General features: G+C 40.9%; 1 long non-coding RNA gene across 2 annotated transcripts in view; it reads left to right on the top strand.

The window, feature by feature from the left end:
• The window catches only part of LOC309336063, a 105,585-nt gene that overhangs the window by 50,325 nt on the left and 37,605 nt on the right, over positions 1 to 17,655 (top strand). For both annotated transcript variants that reach the window (XR_014153875.1, XR_014153876.1), the window contains exon 3: positions 6,811 to 6,984. This is a non-coding gene — a long non-coding RNA (uncharacterized lncRNA). The remainder of the gene's footprint in view (positions 1 to 6,810; positions 6,985 to 17,655) is intronic.

Below are 17,655 nucleotides of genomic sequence, written 5' to 3'. Positions count from 1 at the left end.
TCTGTGAGGGTGCTCCAAAGCTAGCATATTATTGCTGTCCAGAGGAGCTATAGTGTAACAAAAGTGGAAGAAAAATATACCTGAACATTTGTGGTATAAAAAGTCACAGGAGTTTAGCAGGAAGTTACATCTGGTTGGTCAATGTGGAATGAAAGATAAAATTTTGAAAAACTGTTCATCCATGTTTCATCTGTTGTGTGATGCCACTTACTGGCAGGTGGAGTGCTGTTGTGGGACGGTGACAAGGCCTCCCCTAGATCTGGCAGTTGTGCTGCAGATGAGGGGTTTTCCCAGGCCTGGAAAGTAAATTGCAGCTTGCCTGCCTATTTGGCCAATGGCAGGTGGGCTGCAGCTTCAAGGTGTCTTATTTGCAACATCTTTCTTTATTACGTTGTAGGATGTAGGTAGAAATATAGATACATAAAAGAATGCAAATTTGTCACTGAATCTTCCTGTTTTTTTCACTGAGTATCCCGCCCCCCGAAATGGGGGCGGTAGGCCAAATAAGTTTGGAAACTTCTGTTCTAGAGGCTTGCAGATTCCCCATCCCTGTTTTGAAGATAGAAATATATCTTTTTCTACTTAAGGATTAAATTAGGAGGCTCAACATCTTTTAGGATGAAGCTCTAGGTTTGTATCTGAAATGCATCTTGAAATTGGGTTCTAAAGAAAAATGCTACTTGTTAGGTCTTTTCTGAAATGCATTTCCTTCTTCTCTGTTGCTTCATGCATTTCCAGTATTGGTTAGCTCTCAATGTTAACTTTAAACAACAACTTAGTTCTGTTACACAAAGATTAATACTACCATGATTGCTCCATCCGATTTAAAAATAAAATAAAATCTCTATTTCAATTGTACTGAGCTTGTCTGACTAGATTGAATTGGTTCTTTATTTTTCCCCTTTGCAATCACAATTCCCAAATATTAAGTCCTCCAATATCCTGCATCCTTTATATCAGTGTGTGCTGTTGCTCAGCAACGGAAGATTTGCTCTTTAAGAATTACCCAGGGTTTCTACAGTCAGTTTTCCAAGCTGTGCAGTGAGGAAGCAGCAATGCCCTCAGTATTTTGAAACCATGCCCATGCTTAGTTTAAATGCTTTATTAATGGCTTCTGCAATTGGGATCCACTAAATAGTGAGCTGTCTGTTAAGCACTTTACTATCGTTATTCTTCATTGTAATTTTTGTCTCATTTGGTAGATTTGATAACATTTGGTGCAGTTTTATCCAATTATAATTTTTCTAATTGGATTGAAGCTGCGATGGGTATCCCTTTCAAATCAGCAAATATTCAATTTCCCAGTGTTTGCAGTGCAATCCTATGCATAACTTCATTGTTGTTGGCATCTGTCTGTCTCAGACAATGGAGTACACCTTCAGGGATGAAGTCAAACTGCTGTGTTAGCAGCACCGAAGTGACTTCCCTGGGGTGTAAGCCTGGGCAGTGTATATGGAGGTCCTGGGCTGCCCGGGCAACAAGGCTGCCCTCTTGGCCTCACTGATATGGTTATAAGTATCATAAGTGCTGCTCGGCCAACAGGGTATGAAGTACACCTGTGAGTAGCACTTTCACCACTGGAAGTTCCCCCACCCACATGCACTGTGAGAAGGATTTGCCATTGTAGTTGTTCTGCTGGTGATGTTATGCTAGCAGAGTGGAGGAGAACAGGACATGTCAGGGATTTGCTGCAGGTTACATGCCCTGTCCGAAACCCTTTCATTTCCCCACTGTGTCCCCAGAAAAGGCACAACTCTAGTTAATTAGTAAATAATTCACTCCCAGTGGAAGGGACAACCTCTCAGTCTGCCAGCAGGTAAATGGCAGGGCAATGGATGTGACAACTCGTTGCAAATAAAAATCTTATGAAACCAAGATTGCTCAATAAAGTAATTTCTATTGTAGTAACTCCCAAATCTACCGCTAGTTCTTCACCTGTGACCCACAATATAACTGCTTTGAAGCTCCAAAAATATTTTCACTACATTGTAACTTGATAGCAAGCAATAATACTAACTTAACCAAGTTCCTTCTTCAGAAGACTTAAGTCTTCTTTACTTTTCCAGAGATATGAATGCAAAAGTGAACAAATATCCCCTTGGGTGGGTCCCTTCCAACTCTATAGTTTTATGATTCTGTGTTGGCAATTACTGATGAGAAAATACTGTGCTGAAAGGAAATACAGTGGTGCCCCGCAAGACGAACGCCTCACAAGACAGAAAACCCGCTATACGAAAGGGTTTTCTGTTTTGGAGGTGCTTCGCAAAACGAATTTCCCTATGGGCTTGCTTCGCAAGACGAAAATGTCTTGCGAGTTCCTGCGGGTTTCCCTCCCTTTTCCCCCCCTTTTCCTAAGCCGCTTATCAGCTGATCCGCTGATAAGCCACTTAACAGCTGATCGCTAAAAGCCGCTAAACCGCTAATAGCGCTAATCCGCTAAGCTGTCAATGGGCTTGCTTCGCAAGACAAAAAAACCGCTATACGAAGAGCCTCACGGAACGGATTAATTTCGTCTTGCGAGGCACCACTGTAACAAGGACAAGGTGAAAAAGTCAGACAAGAGGTCAGCTATATTATGTCAAGCTTAATATGAGATTGACTACAATTCATATTTTGATCATTTCTGCATGATCATAGGCAACAATCCAATAATGAAGCAAAGATTGTTTACTAGGGATTACCAGGCAGCAATAATTCACATTTTAAACTAGGTGAAATTATGTGTTAAGCACTAGCGCAGAAACTTCTGGGATTACAAATGAACCAACTTTTCTCTAATATCTATGGCACTGTAAAACGGGGGTATCTGCTCCATTCTGTCTGCAATTCTTTTTTTTTCTCTCTCTTTTTTTTTGCCTTTCCCTCCTGTGGTGTTTTAATATATGAAAGCAAATATTTACAGCATTGTTAGCTGCTTGATGTAATATCTGCTGGTTTGTGAATTACATGTTTTAAAGTGTGTAATAGCTTGCCACCGAGCGCTATGTAGGGTGGTAGCAAGTATCTGGAACACATATGCATCTGAACATTTGCGCATAACTATTAAAATAAGAAGAGTCGGACACGACTAAACGACTAAACAACAACAACAACAACAAATTAAACATTAGTGTTATTGTTAAATGGAAAACTCTGTTGTGATGACTGTCTAATCGTTGATAGGAAAATGAAAGACACTTCCTTCCCACAGATTCACTCCCACCTTCATCAGGTTGAAAGGTGAAGATGGGGCAGGGGGAGAAAGGTGGGGTAAAAGAGTACTAAGAAGCCACTCCGACTCATAATAATAATTGCACACAGATGCACAGTGCAAGAACACCAGGGCTTTTTCCTAGAAAGTTGTTGGGCTTTTGGGGGGAGGTGGGGAGCCATTATTTGCATTATACACATTATTGCATTCACACAATAGTTAGATTCACATCTTGTTTGACTCTTAGAAAACACTGCTGATTATGTAAACTGGCCCTTACATGCTGAAACTTGCTTTCTGAAGAAGTCTAACAATACATGGTCTTGCACCTGGAATCTGCAGCAAATCGTTACCAGATCTAACCGGATGTTCCAGGAGAAGGGGCTTCCTTAAGGGGGAAGCACAGAGTGGCATAAATATGTGCCAGTCTTACAGGAACAAATCTCTTTGGGAAGATTCAAGGGACTCAGATTATGCTCATTTTAAATTTTGGAAGCTTGGCTATTTCCTCCCTTTTATGTAAATTGTGTTTCTAGTTTGTTTGATGTTTTCTTCAAGGCCTAAAGCTCTTATAAAATATGCCTTGGGATTGAGGCAGACTAAACCATTAAATCTGGAAACTTTACTTTAGCGTGCTACAAAAACAACAGCCCAAGTGCAGAAATCAGTTTTGTTAATTGGGCTTTAGGGGCACATTTTAATCAATTTTCAGGACACCAACCCAGTATCTTGGAATTAATTTTTTAATTAAGTGTTTATCTACTCCCTGGAAACAAATTCCCAACATGTTCTTCCGGTAGCTTCAGTTTTTAAAAACAAACCAAAACAGATTCCTCTTAAAAGTTCTGATGCTCCAAATATTTAGGAAACCCTTCGGCAATGTTCCGGAGCATATGAATTAATTCATAATACATCTTGTCTTTAAAACAACATATGTGCCTCACGCTACAGTGTGATCAGGCAGATGCCATTGGGAATAAGTATTAATTTTATGGGAATTTACGCATTATTTTTCTTTTCTTTTCCTCATGTTGCCTTGAGGAGGGGAGTTTTACCAAGCCTTGATATGCTTGGGCTCAGTTGAATAAAGATTATGCCTGCAATAGCAGAGAGTGACATCCGTAATAGTTCTGTAGTTAGTATGAACATTCAGTATTGCTAAATAAACTATTCCTTGAAATAAGGACGAAGTGGCAAGCTTAGCAAAAGCCAAGCTGACTCCAGGTTTCAGAGAGCCGTGAAACAAAAAGTCACCACTAGGATGGTCACTTACAGTGGCCTAGCATGGGGGGGTGCAAAATTCTGAGGGGGCACAATTGGGCACCCCCACGCAGGCACCAGCTTTAGTGGGGATCAGGGGTCTGCCACCTGGCACATCCAACCCAACACTCCTCTCCACAGGTGTTGGGGGAATTTGCCCACCAAGGGCCACATCAGGCAGCCAGGCTCCCCACTGCGTAGGTGGGTGGGCAATGCAGTGTGGCCTTGCTTGGCTTCAGTGGCATGGTTGCTCTGGCAGTGGCACTGGCAACCCACGCTATGCCACTGGACCTTTATGCAGGTCAATGCAGAACAAATGCTTCTGAGGAGAAACCATATGAAGCCTTGCTAAAAGTTAAGGGATACCTATCATTTGGTTTCCAAGATGAATAGAAACCCAGTTCTTAAGTCAGTCAGTATTTTTGTCATATAACTGCATTTTGTTAAATAAGTTCAGAACAGGATCCTTACTAGGCACCAAGAACAGCCTTGTTCCTCCTTTCAGGAAAATATTTGTCTTGGGTCAGGACCTGCTGATCCTCCATTAATTAACAGGGAAAAGGAAGCTTGTGAGTTGACACCTATGTAGGCTGTTGCCAGGCTGTTCATCACCAGGGCCAGAAACAAACAAAGCAGATGTCACAGTAGTTCCAATCTGAATGAAATCAAGCCTCAATATATGCCCTTGTTTCTCGTTTTGATTGCTGGCCTTTTGTCATGCAGTTGGATTGTTTGGCCTGCTTTGCTGGGGAAACTGCCAAAAAAAAATCTGATCCTGGAGAAAGGTGACAATTAATTAAGCCCTGATGACCGTTAGAGAAGGGATTTTCTAACAAAGACAGCTAATAGAAAGAACCAAATATAATGCTCCTGTTTCTCTCATTACTTGGAAAGAGATGCTTGACATACAGGATATATCATTTACAGATAGGTAGCCGTGTTGGTCTGCCATGGTCAAAACAAAATAAAAAAATTCCTTCCAGTAGCACCTTAAAGACCAACTGAGTTAGTTCTAGGTATGAGCTTTCGTGTGCATTTTGTTAATAATGATATATGAAGTGCATTTTGTTAATAATGATATATGATTTCGTGTGCATTTTGTTAATAATGATATATGAAGGATATATCATTATTAACAAAACTTACAGCACACACTTTTCTCTCCCACAAAATTCTGATTTCAGCTTCTCTTTCTACATAGTGGGTTGAAATATTTCCGAAGGGAATAATGCCTCTGCCCATATCAGAGGAAGTGAACCTTTGGATCCAAACCAATATATTTGTAACTCAGCAATGTAAAGCAGGGCATTGAAACTGGGCTCAGGAAGAGTTGCAAATTGTACCTATGGTTAGAACGATCCTTCTTCAACTGGGTCCTGTAAGAATCAACCAGAACTTGAGCTAGGATCCCATAGTCTATGCACTGATGGTCCTGGTGGTGAACTTCCTGAGGCAGGCAGAAAATACTAAAATTCTGCTGAATCAGTCTCAGTTTCAGATCTAAGGAAACGTTCTATATGAATTCTAAAGCAATTTTCTATTTTTAAAACTGTATAATACCTTCAAATTCCCTATTCCACATCTCTCTAAGTTCCTCAACTTCTACCTTACCAAAGTCCATTAAGTATTTATAAAATGCAGCTATGTTAAGTGTTCTGTAAGAATGGTTAACGCATGCATACAGAACTGTAAATAGTGTTATATTAAGGAGAAATGTACATTAAAACTAATATATTAGTGAAAATAACGTACAACAATATTAGGATAAATTGCATGCAAACATATGTACCATAATAAAAACTACATGCAAAACTGTGTACTAGGAGAATTCGCACTATAATACTGAACCAATTTCAAGAGAATTAAAAAAATAAATAAAATCACAAATTGGTACAGAAATGTGAAGAACTGAATTTCAGATTGGAAAAATGATAAACTCAGAGCGCCAAAATTTGCAGATCTTTCCATCTCTAGTGCCCATATGAGGCCAATGGCTTGATAGTCTACAAGGGACCTCTGACATATTAAGTTTAATTAATCTGAGAAGATTTATCATCTGTGCTGCTTGAATCACAATGAATCCCATGAGCCACAAATAACCTAACTGTGCACAGGACTGCAGTCCACAGGAACGATGCAACAGGGGGTTCCTGTTCTCAACATGTAAGATTTGTAGCATACCACCTGGTCCTTAGGACTGTTCCAAATCATTGCACTTTGTACTTGGCTGGGAAAGTCTGGACCACCCTATTTGCATGCAGCAAGGCAGTGAGTGCTTCATCATGCGAGGACAAGAAAAAGAGATTTGTTCTAGGTAGCAGAATTTGCCCCTTATCGACTAACCTTCTTGTACATTGCAGGGTACAAATTAATGAACAGCCTTAAATTAAAAGGAGAGAACATCAACCCCCAGATGATGCAAAGATCTGCAAGGCTCAGCGTCAAATGCACCTGCAAAGTGTATAAAGCTGGGGGAAATGTCACGGCAGCCAACTGATGAAGAGGCAAGGGAGAGGAACACAGCAAATACAATGGTAGGGAAAATTCTGTTCTTACTATTTCCAGACGGCTAAGTCTGTTTAAAAGTGTTATTATTATTATTAATATAATTTTAATTGATTTGTACACAATTTTTCCAACACAACATAACAAATCCTTGGCTGTCATAGCCTAGGGCTTCCATCAACCCCTTCTAATGGTTTTCTGAATTCCTTTCTAATTATGCATTTTATTACTATGCTTATTGTTTTAAATCCAATCTTACATCAGCTAATCTTAATGCTTCTCACAATAAATTGAATAGTCCTCCTTACAAAATCTTTCAATCTATCCTACAAGTGATGTTAAGTAGTTACAGTTGTCTTCAAATACTACACAAATTTCTTCCAGTCCTTTAGGAAAGTCTGGTCCCACTGGTTTCAAATTTTCCCTGTAAGTCTTGCCAGCTCGACGTAGTCCATCAGTTTTATTTGCCACTCTTCTTTTGTTGGCATTTCTTCTTGCTTCCATCTTTGGGCTAATAGTATTCTTGCTGCAGTGGTCGTATATTAAAAGTGTTTTGTTTTTTTTGTCTTAAGGGAGACAACATTTAATTACTTATAGATAACAAGAAAACAAAAACTGTAGCATAGACAAGAAAGAATTATGGAAGGATGTTGAGTCCAGATGTTCTCATGTAAATCAGTAGGAAGTAAGCATCACTTTAATGAGCACACTGGAATTATCTAAGGCCGTGGTTCCCAAACTGCCCCCCCCCCCCGGATCTCTTGAAAATTGCTGAAGGTTTGGCAGACAACTTAATGATTTTTCTGCCTGTTGCTTAGCAGTTGTAATGTGCTGTGCAAGATGCTAAGGGATGGATTGACCATCCACTCCTTTGAGTGCCTTGTCAGCCTCTGTTCTGTGCTCAGGGCCTTCTTTCATCTTGTCTTCAATTATAGCTTTATTCCTCTGCATAGGCAATGCCAAAGGAGGTTGGCAATGGGGGTGGGGGCAGGGCCTGACACACAAGTGCCTCACTTCCTCCTCATTGTCTGGTGTCTGTGGTTTCCAGAAGGACAGGCAGTTTTCTCATAGAAATTATATATTATAAATAAAAATATGAATGCAACCCTGCAAATAACAATGCATTCTTGATTAATGTTAACTCCATCAATCCCTTCAGAGAAATATGGTTAGAATGAGAATGTTCGTCTGAAAAAAATACCGTTATAACTGGGACCAGTAACAAAATGTTCTAGATACTCTATTCCTCTCCAGTTTGGTTTTTTGGGTTCCCTCTCTCCCAACAATAAGACAACATCTCATGTCAATGAATATGCTCAGTGCTCACTAGGCTGTACTGAGTATTCCTTCCCTTAGTTTTCTCCCTAACTTTTTTTAATACTTCTGTGAACCTTGGGGTTCCCCTGAACCCCTGATATTTCCTGTGGGGGTGCCGTTTTGACTTCCTAAGCAATGGCACCAAAAGGTTGAACATTGGAACTAGAGGGAATGAATGATTCTCTTTCAAAAATCTGACATGTGAAATATGGCTTGAACTCTCCTCTAAATCCATTTTGCCCCTTCTCTGGTTCTGACAGTGAAATTCTGAAAATTACTCTTTTAGAAAAGATCCTAAAAGGAATATATCTTTATCAAAGTGGATATTCTCTCTGAGGTATAGTGAGGTATGTTAACCTCACTATAGATTTGCGTACATTCCTTTTGTTGTTTCCATTTGGAGGTGGGACCTTCTTACGGACAGAATGAAAAGCCACTAACAACCAGGCAGCAAGCACTTCTTTTCCTGTTTATAGATCAGTAAATGCCAGCCTAAGACTGGCAAGTTTGTGCTTTCATTCGCATAAATTGTCACTTCAAGCTCAATGTAAAATCTCACAGAAACATTTCTGGACCAGTTAATTAACAGTTTGAGAACTGGAGCACATAGCTGAGAATGGAGCTTGACAGACCTCACAGCTGCTGACACATATACATGACACAATCCCCAAAGAAATGGTAGGAATAAATTATCATGAAGTTGCTTAATGGTCTGCAGTTGCAACTGGGCAAATGTTTGACCCACTCTAGTAAACAAGCACATGCTTAACCCATCTGGTGGATTTTCAAGGAAATATGTCTAATTTCCTGAATATACACGAATAAGAGAATTGGCAACTTTCCTGACAGACGATGAGTCTAATCTCTAAGAATACTTGATATTTCTGAATCTGCAAGATCAGTGTTTGGAAAGAAACAATGAATGCTACACATTATGTTCACAAATAGACACTCCATCATTTTGGAAATAATAAGTGCTTTTTGCATGTTGGGGGATAATATAAAGTAACAAATAGCAATTATTATTTGCAGTGGAATACTTCCTTGGTCTTCCTCTTAATTGAATTAAACTACAGTTTGGACAGATAGCACTAGAAGGCCATTGCTGCAGTGCCGCCAAAGCAGGGACAGCCCATGTGGTGTTTTCCAGCTGTTCTGGAGTCCCGCTCTCATCAGCCCCACCCAGTATAGCCAAATTTGAGTCCAACAACAATCTTGAGGGAATCATGTTGGTTATCCCTGTGTTGAAGCTAGCCATTACTACAACTGTGTGCACCACATATTTCAAGCATATCCCCACAAAGCATCCCAGGAAATGTAGGTTACCCTTCACAGAGCTACAATTCCCAGCACCCCTGAAAAATTTCAGTTCCCAGGATTCTGTTTCATGTGTGTTTGTGCTTGTGTTGGTGTGTACACAGACCAGGTCCCCTGAAAGCAATGGAACTTTTCTTTGGTCATGACTCATTTGCTGGAATGCTTTATTTATCTGTGGCTTTCAATGGGTCTGTCACAGAAATTATAGAAATAACACAATTAAAAGTCGCAATGTGTGTGAGAAGGGTTGAGCAAGTGAAGGTTGGAATGTGAAGGTTCTGTTTGCAAGAGAACCATGAGAGAAGTACAGAACAACATGTTCATGTTCAGAGGAGCTGTTGCTATAAGTATTGAAGACAAAAGAAGGAGGGAAAGATGAGAAAGTTGCTATGCCTTGTAATTAAACCAGTAGAAGCTAGTCGAAGCAAGTGCTGCCATACGTATATAGACATAACTGCCCCTCTGCTTGTAAGTGAATAAATGTTTGTGCTTTTGTTAAATTTGGTTTGCCACCCTTCAACTACCTGCTGGTTCAGGTTGTGCTGCACAGGCTTAAATAAACGTCCTGTTCGACTGACATTTGGAGTCTGGATCTCATTGGCCATCTAGGCTGAACCCAAAGGGTACTGGGTATTGAACCCCAATATTTCCGTAACATACCGTTGTTCATAGGAGCACATGTATAAACCACAACTGATAGAAGTTGGAATCCCATATGAAGGGTAAATAATTTTCTAAGAAAAGCATTGAACTGGATCGTATTTTTACAAAAATAATGGACTACTAATTTCAGTTAATTAGTTGAATGATATAATTGAAGTCCATTACACTGTTTTATAATTAAAGCCGAAATCCTAACCTCACTTACCCAGGAGAAAGACCCACTGAATTCAATAAAACTTCCTTCTGGTTAGGATTGCACTGTTATGCACCTTCTCTAGCAATTGCCTGTATCTCCTTATGAAGATCTTCCTCACACTCTTAAGAATTATAGAGCCATAAAAGTGAGTTTTAGCTTTGGCCATTAGATAATTTCTTCTTCTGGCAGCTCAAAGAGGAGCTGCTGTGGGGTAAAGCCAGAGAACTAATGCTCTTTCAGGATTACACCCTGTGACTTGGTTATGAGGAGAGCAATATTTAATCAGGCAAAGCAGCTGGACAGGAAGAAGGATTTACGGTGCTTTATTAAATACTCAGCAATATTCCATATAAGGAAAAGTGGAGAAGAGAAGAGCTGTCAGTTAAGCCCCCTATGGAGGCTGAAAGATAGTTTAAAAGTATGGAAACTCCTGAGGTATCTATGGACTAAGCTACCCTATGTGACCTTGCTCTTCCAGTATGCTGTGCTGCTTTGACAGGCAGCCCCACAACAAAAGAAATGGAATATGAAGAAATGGGCCACTTGACCATAGGCATCTTCAGTTCAAACTGTTACATGTCTTGGGAAAGCAAAGGCCAATAACTGACTTGTCAAACATGGATCTGAACTTCTACTAGCAATTATAGGAACTCTATCTTATCTTTAAATGTTGCACCAGGTTTATATTCACATCACATCTGTGAATTTGTGTGTCAGATGTCTCTGCTGAAGGTCCCTTATCTACCTTTAACAAATAATATTGCTGTAGTCTCCCTCCATTTCTGTTGGGAGAAAAATGAGGAGGTGGGCGGAAAGCAGCAGCAGGAGGAAACACTCTGTGACATCTCAGGCCCCTGATGACACTCAGTCAGCTGATATTGTCATTCTTGCTAATTGCTAGAAAAGGGGATTAGGAAAAAAACATAAATTGGTTCCTGACATTGATTCCAACAGCTTCACACAGCATAATATAGGCAAGGGTGCTCCTCCCCGCCACACACCTATAGTTCATATGGAGGCCTGTGTAAGGAGATGCCCCATTCACAGTCTTTAACCTGCCCCCACTCCCCCCCTTTTTTTTTGGAAGGGGAAGACTCACATGGTTTGGGGATCTGCATCCATGGGCTCTTTGCATTGAGTGCCTATGCATAGTGGAGGGGTGTAGAATCCATGACACTCCTTCCCTACGTGAAACCTCTCAGCAGCCAGGAAGAGTTCATAGACAACAAAGATGCCTGCTACATGAGAGAAGAGCAATGACAAACCTAGACAGCATCTTAAAAAGCAGAGACTTCACCTTGCCGACAAAGGTCCGTATAGTTAAAGCTATGGTTTTTCCAGCAGTGATGTATGGAAGTGAGAGCTGGACCATCAAGAAGGCTGATTGCCAAAGAATTGATGCTTTTGAATTATGGTGCTGGAAGAGACTCTTGAGATTCCCATGGACTGCAAGAAGATCAAACCTATCCATTCTGAAGGAAATCAGCCCTGAATGCTCACTGGAAGGACAGATCCTGAAGCTGAGGCTCCAATACTTTGGCCACCTCATGAGAAGAGAAGGCTCCCTGGAAAAGACCATGATGTTGGGAAAGATAGAGGGCACAAGGAGAAGGGGACGACAGAGGGTGAGATGGTTGGACAGTGTTCTCAAAGCTACCAGCATGAGTTTGACCAAACTGCGGGAGGCAGTGGAAGACAGGAGTGCCTGGCGTGCTCTGGTCCATGGGGTCACGAAGAGGCGGACACGACTAAATGACTAAACAACAGTTACAGTATTACACTGATATTTTCATTTTCATGCAAAGGCAACAATATGACTAGGTAGAAAGTGCACAGAACAGAAAGCTCCATAGAATATCTTCCAAATGAGACCATGAATTTGCAAAGAGCAGCATTATGAGTTTGGTGTGCTACACACCCCAATGTGACGTTCCCATAGAGTGTATTTGACCCTGCCTACTATACTCAGATGTTTATCTGTCTCCCATTTTAGAACATGATGTATTCAGAAACTCATAAGGGTGAACCTGATCAGTCAAAACCCAAACAAACCAATTGTGCAAAATAAAAAGAGGTTGAAGGGAAGGGTTTATATAGTACAGCTTAGTATACAAAAAGCAAATAGACATCTCATTAGCATTAAAAAACTAGAATTCTATGAAACAGATTCACTTGTATCCTAAAAGAAATTTTAGTTGATTTTTTATTCCTACTAGGAAAGAACTTGCATGTCAATCAAATGTGTAGGGCTAGATTGTGTACGTCTTCAAGGTCACTGCCCTGTTGATAAGTGAAGCAGTGGTCAGTTGAGTGGAAAGAGGGAAGGGATCAGAACAGCCAGCAACCTCCAGCCTTCTGGTTGCTCTCAGGTATTTCCTAGCAGTTTATGCTTCTTTATTTGGCATTTCATATCCAGAATCAAGATAGTCATTGATCCTGAATATGACAGCTAATTGCTGTATAATAGGGATGGGGAACATACGACCCTCCAGATGTTAAGGTAAAGGGACCCCTGACCATTAGGTCTAATTGTGACCGACTCTGGGGTTACGGCACTCATCTCACTCTATAGGCCGAGGAGCCGGCGTTTGTCCGCAGACAGCTTCCAGGTCATGTGGCCAGCTTGACTAAGCCACTTCTGGCGAACCAGAGCAGCGCATAGAAACGCCGTTTACCTTCCCACCGGAGCGGTACCTATTTATCTACTTGCACTGGTGTGCTTTCAAACTGCTAGGTTGACAGGAGCAGGGACCAAGCAACAGAAGCTCACCCTGTCGTGGGGATTCGAACCGCCAACCTTCTGATCGGCAAGTCCTAGGCTCTGTGGTTTAACCCACAGCGCCACCCGCGTCCCTTCCTCCAGATGTTACTGAACTACAAATCCCATCATCCCTGATCACTGGCCATGCTGACTGGGGCTGATGGGAGCTGGAGTCCAACAACATCTGGTGGCCACAGGCTCCCCATCCCTGCTATATTGTCTAGCTTTGTCCTGGATGTTTGGAAAATTCTAAGTTGTATTTATTAGACTTCCATTTATGGGCCCACTTGTTGATGGGAAGGTTCCATTTGCTCCGAAAACTAGGCCTTGGACATAAGATCTATGTATTATTAACATGAACTGATGCGTACATATTTGTCTTATCTAACGGCTTTAAAAATTATTCAAAACATTTGACGTTTAAATGTTTTCAGCTGACATTTGGAATTCCTCCCTGTATGAGTAATAGGGCAGTTGTTTGGCAAGCATTTGCTGCACTACAAAAAAACATAAACAAAGCGTGCATCCTCCCAAACTCCTGATTTTCTTTACATGCCTTTCTCGCTAAAACCAAGAACAGATGCAATGGATCATACAGCAGAAAGAAAAGAAAAAGAAAAAGAAAAGAAAAACACCAACCCATTCATTTTCCAGAACCAGGATTTAATTCATTAATGTTTATTCCTCAGATTTGATTGCTACATGAAAATCTCATGAATATTATGCAAATACATCTACATCTTCTTTTTAAAACATCCCTTACCTACAGGGCTACAGAATCTGCTTATCTGCATAAATATTTGTGGAAACATGATCAACACTAGAAAGAAGCCAGCTTGTAAAGAGAGGAAGGGAAATAGATATTCATGTCATTCAGATGTCTTCTCACTGGCACATCAGAGTGAACCAGGGGTTTGGAACATCAGGTCCAGAAACCCAATGTTGTCTTAATTTGGCCGTTGGAACTCTCCTCAGACCACATCCTCTCCCACAGGCCACACCCTCCTTGAGTACCTGGAAGGAAGATGAAGAGATTTGGGGTGGGTGTGGGTGGGTGTACAGAAACCTCGGACTTTTGTATAGCTGGAATGTAACCTACTTTGTAAAGGTAAGAGTCATTGCCCTGCCCACTTTTGCATCTGGCCCCACGCAACACAGATATGTGGCTCCCAGAAGGCTGTCTATGATGAAATGTGGACAGAAAGAGGTTTGCCATCCCTGTAGTAAACCATAGGTACTGTTCTACCACGAATGTGCCTATCTGGGCTGCTGGCTCCTCCACAGTACCACATGTAGGAAACATACCACAATCCTCGACTCAGCCTTATGTGATTTGTTTTACTCCAACAATTGCGATATGTTTGTTCCAACAAACCATGAACAGAAAGTTAAGAACAAAGAGAGCTAGTCACATACCTGGTTGGGTGGGATTCTGGTTTGTTTTTTCCCAGGGCAGCAATATAGTTCTTCAAGAATCCTGATTTCTGAAATGTGTATCCTGATTTCTTTAATGGGCTGTGATGTAGTCCTCTTAGTTTCTTGATTTCTCAACTCATATTCTAGCTTTCCAGATAGTCATAGTACCTGCCTGATGAAAATAGTTACTGGGTTTAATGTCTTCTGGAATATACTATGGAGCACTATGCAGTTTGCAGCACAAAGGTAACAGATTGCAAATGACTGGCAAGGGAAATCCGTTTCTAAAGGTGAATTTATTCATACAGATGAAACATGTTAAGCCAATATATTCCCAGCAGAGCCAATTAAAACCAAGGAATGCAAAAACAACAAAAAATAATTCCTGCACTGTTAACATATAGGATGCACATTCATGTTTGAATAGATCTAATTAGGAACTCACAATTTCATAGCAAGACCCAAGAGGTAAAAAAGAGCATTGTTAGGTGATAAATCTATAGCTGTATATTGTACTGTAGTTGTAAAATGCTGCAGAGGAAAACTACTTGGAACCATTTCATATATCACATGTTCTTAGCATGACATATATATGGTGAAAAGAGAGATCGAAATCTGGTCCCTCTAGCATGTACACCTTGGAGGGGAAAAGGAACCTGTGTTGGACTTAGTCATATCCAATTTATGAGAAAAAAACATTTTACTCAGTTGGGTTTTTTATTAGCTCATGGAATGTAAATAAGGATCACATGATCCTGCGATGAAATACTAACACATTCCACCCTTATAATGGTTCAAGGAGACAGCTGTCACACACTCATTCAATCAGTCAGTCGCAGAGTCAAGTGGGCAAATAAGTCTAAAGTGAGCTATGTGAAGATATTAATATACCTGCCTTTCCATAGGGGAATGTGAAATTAATTTAAACTGGGGGTTCAGTGTCTAAGTTCCTATTGTTGTAGCTGAATTTTTAGCTGCTGAGCAGAAGCTTTTCCAAACTCCATAGGATACAGCAGTATTGCAATTTTTCTGTTCATATGTGGAATTGAGACCTTTTATCCATTTACTGTATGTGCATCTAACAAGATTCACTTGAGTAGCTATAGACACCAAAGTCCAGGCAGCCTAGTTCATCGTAATATGAATACAGCACTTCTATTGATTTAAGGTCTTAAAAAACAAATCAACTTTAAAAATGGCACTAGAGGAATAGTAATCTAAGGCAATAATAACATGGTGAATAGTTGGGTGCAGTGGCGTAGCGTGGGGGGTGCAGGGGGGGCCGGCCGCACCGGGCGCAACATCTGGGGGTTAGGGAAATCCACGAGTTAGGGGGCGCAAATCCACGGGTTAGGGGGCGCAAATTACTTGCCTTGCCCCGGGTGCTGATAACCCACGCTACGCCACTGGTTGGGTGTGTCTGAACTGCAAATTGATTTAATTCTGCCTTGTAGAGTTGTTTGTTTATTGCATATTTGTATCTCATATCCCTTCCTGTGGCTCCAGGTTAGAAACAAATCCTTCAGGTTGGCTGCTTCTGTGTCTGTCAGACTATCTCCCCACACCAGCTGCCCAATTAATGGATTAATAATACTTTTCATTTAATATACAACATGTTGCTAAGCACAAATGTCATTGTGCCATAGCATTCAATAAACTAGTCTGGGCTGAACTCTAATATGAAAAGTTGCAGCAGATGGAATTATGCTGTCCACAGAAGGAATGTTATGCAGCTGCTATATTATACCCCTTCTTAGCGTTTTGCTTGCCTGTATTCCCTCCCCTTTTACGCTCATCATGCTTCTTCTCTTTCATTGTTGCCATTTCTGCCTGATATTGACCTAATGTTTTTTTCTGCTTTTTTTGGTCTAAACACAAACGTAGCTTGCAATTCACTTGCTTGAAATGAAATATACCATTAAGCTGTTATTTGTTCAAATGATGCAAGGGTTGGAGCTGGCATTAGACTTCGGGGGCTGCTGCCAGCAAGTCCCTGTTCCCCAATGCAGCCAGGCAGGGTCCCCCCCGCCCCCGCTGCTGCTGCTGCTGCTGCTGTGGTGGCCCAAACCAATGTGTTCCAAACCCATGGCTTCAAATTACAAGAAAGGAATTCAAATACATGATACGGATAATGTTTGGCTCAGCCCAGCTCTGTTCAGCATGTGGTGCACACCCTGCAACCTACTCCCCCCCCCCCCCGCATGGCTCTCTAACCCAGAGCTTTCCAAACTGTGTCATGACCCATTAGTGTGTCAGCTACAATGTGTAGGTGTGTTGCACAAATGCTCCCCGTGCTCCTTCCAGGGCTGGAAAGGGGTTAGTTTAAACTCCAGTTTGCTAGTAAAACTGAACCAGGGCCGGATTTAGATTTGATAGGGCCCTAAGCTACTGAAGGTAATGGGGCCCTTTATATGTCCAGCTGTCCTTTGTCAACAACAAATTGTCGCCGTTTTTTGTGTTGAATATATGCTATATGGTAATGTATGGACCCAATAGGTATCTAAAGCCACTTGCCACTGTTGCTGTATGTAGGTTTTATTTTATTTGTTTTTTATATTATATTTTGAAAATGTACATCCAGTTTTTTTCCCTTTACATTTTCTTGGAGGCCCCAAGCTATAGCTTGTTTAGCTTATACGTAAATCTGGCACTGATTTACGTATACTGAAACTAGGTTTACGTTTAGTTCAGTTTACATTTAGTTCAGTTTACGTAAACTGAACTACTGTGTTGTGAAATGATGCATGTCTAAAAAGTGTGTTACCAACATGGAAAGTTCAGCTCTAATCTGTGGAAAGGGAACGTGTGGCTGCAACAGTCTTAAACAATCACATGAACCAGGCCATGTTCAACTTCCTGACTAGCACTTTTCAGGCTTTTGGAGTTAATTTTTAAATTAAATCTCTTCTTCCTTTGAATACTTGTTCCATATACAGTTGTGAAATAGGCCCCAGGTCCACTATATTTATTTGGTTCAAGTAGGAATTGTTTAGTTTTCATTTTAGTTAAAGATGAGGGATATGTTGGACT

This window comes from Podarcis erhardii (assembly GCF_964252035.2).
Source record: "Podarcis erhardii genome assembly, chromosome: 2".
In the NCBI taxonomy this organism is placed as follows: Eukaryota; Metazoa; Chordata; class Lepidosauria; order Squamata; family Lacertidae; genus Podarcis; species Podarcis erhardii.
Note: the sequence above shows the minus strand (reverse complement) of the source record. Positions and strands in the feature narration are given on the sequence as shown.